Here is a 2,600-nt window from a genome sequence, read left to right as displayed (position 1 = left end):
GCTCGCTTGTTCTCCGATCAGATACCAAATAGCTCTTGAGAGAAAAGGATTATCAATTCTTCAATTAAAGTATATTAGGAATGGTAATGCAGATACTACAAATCAAAACATGAAAACCAGCTGACACAGTATTTTTAAAGGAGAATCCACAATCTTCATTGAATTATTGCAGCTGCAGTTAGGGAAAATTTTAACACTTTATCATTTGAGCTCCCTTTTTTCCCCATTTTAAATTTGTTCTAGTTTTTAATATTTTCTGCTTTCTCTTTGAGGTTTTTATCTGTTTTATGTTGCCATTGTGGTTTTTAAAAAAAATAAGTTTTACTGAATATGAAATCCATGGTAGGTAAATCTAGAGACGCTGTGGTTGGATTAATAGTTTCATGCAGGTATGGCAGGGAAAGCTGGGGCAAAATCAGGAGCTAATGACAATAAGTACTACGAGGAAGAAAGTGTTCTAAAATTGATTGGGTGATGATTGTGCGATTCTCCTTAATACGATTGAAAGGTTGAATTGCATTAATGCCAATAAGATGGTTTAAAATACTTTTCTTCCAAAATAAAGATTATACAAAAACAAGTTGGTAAAGTACACTAATTTAAGAATTTAAAGAAGAATAACCAAGGAAAGAAGACAAGAAAGAACTCCAGGAGATAAAATTATAACAGAAAGAAGATAACTAATAATTTAAAGTACAAATTAATACATTTTGATTTCTAAGTAATACAATAAAATATAGTAGCTAATCATCTAGTTTATTAAATAAAAAATATAAGATGACTTCAAAACATAATTTTATACTTTAAAGCTACTAACTAGATAAAATGTTATTAATAGATATGCCATAAAGTCCAAGGTTAATATTGAAAACCTTAGGAAAATATAAATTAAAAAGCTTACTGAAGCAGAAAGCAATAGAGATGTCAAAACTAAACATTTTCATAGGAAAATTCATAGAACCATTCAAAGGAGATACAATCCCTATAGCATTAAAATTGTTCCACATTCTCTTTGCATTTTATATGTTGGAAAACAATATAGCTGGATCTCAGGTTTTAAAAAAATTAATAAAATTAAAATAATTATGATAAAAATGCCTGATTAAAAGACCATAAGGAGTCAGAGATGTACCTGAGACCAAAAAAGAAAATAAAAACTGGAACTGATAGTAAATGCAGTAATGTTGCCAATGATAACATTTTGAACATTATAGTGAAACAGTTTGTTTTAAAATATAATGGGAAAAGAATCCCACTCAACTGAGTAATCAAAAAGCAAAAAGTATATATAAAATGTACACCAATTTACTGAGGACTACACAAGAACACTTGAACAGAAAAATTGGTTTAGGATTAGAGTAAGGTTCAAATAAATCTGATGACAGAAAATATCTGTAACTATTGAAGGACACGAAGAGCTTTATGTTTAATTCATAAATTTTCTATGGAATATAAATTGTGTTTGTTCTGCATGATTTCTAACAGGACACAACCAAAATATTTCCCATGATTTTCAATCAATGGGGAGTACATAGTCTCATACAATTTTCTCTTCTATTTGATTTCCTAATGAACAAATACGCTTCCTATGTTTTGTTTGTATTGGTAGTGCATTTGCTTCTACATTCTGGAGAGATCTCTTCTCTAGCCCAAATGGTGACTCACATAAATTAAATACATGAGGAGTCAGGGACAAATGATTAGGTCACTAAGGAGGCATGAGGGACCTCCCAAGAGGCCAAAGCAAACAAGCAGCCCCACCACTAGTCTGGTGCTTGGGGCAGGGGAAGGAGGAAATGCAATTAGACATAACACATCATGGAGAAAGCTTAGGGTGAATCTCAATTCCCAGGAATCAGCTTTTCTAAAAACACCCCATCATATAAGTGCCAGACCACAGCTGCTTCCCACGAACAGGACTCATGTAGTTGCCTTTTTTTTTTTTAAATCAACTGGCAAAATTTGCAACACTTTTCTACCCTGGAACTTGGTTCAGGGACAGATGTTCCAAAATAAGTCTCTACGGCAAGAATCTTGAAATATAAGACATAACTTCCCACGGGTCAGAACAGCATCATAGCAATCTTACCTTGACAATGATTTCATGATGATAACACTGTGGCAATAATAGGATCAACACACAGGGTAGTCAGATTCTTTGAAGTAGTGCAGAGTGCATCACACAAAGCAATTCACCGTTTGTAAACATTCAAATTTTCTTATATTCCCATCCTGATTCCTCTTTCTTTTTGTTCATTGACACATATTCACTGTTTTTGTACATTTAAGGAGCTCTGGTGGAGAACAGGGTAATTATATCAGTGAGAATTGACAGGCTTGATCAGTTGTACGAGGGGAGAGAGAGGTACGAGCCTACTCTCTAAATATTACAGTCATGGAAGCCCAATGGGGACAATTATGCTTTATTTTATAAGTAGTGGTTCTCAACCTTCCTAATGCCGTGACCCTTTAATACTGTTCCTTATGCTGTGGTGACCCCCCAACCATAAAATTATTTTCATTGCTACTTCATAACTGTCATTTTTCTACTGTTATGAATCATAATGTAACTATATGACATGCAGGATATATTTTTATTG

This window comes from Echinops telfairi, unplaced genomic scaffold (assembly GCF_000313985.2).
Source record: "Echinops telfairi isolate 266 unplaced genomic scaffold, ASM31398v2 ScPeMD7_2010;HRSCAF=2546, whole genome shotgun sequence".
Lineage (NCBI taxonomy): Eukaryota > Metazoa > Chordata > Mammalia > Afrosoricida > Tenrecidae > Echinops > Echinops telfairi.
This window is presented reverse-complemented; position numbering follows the sequence as displayed.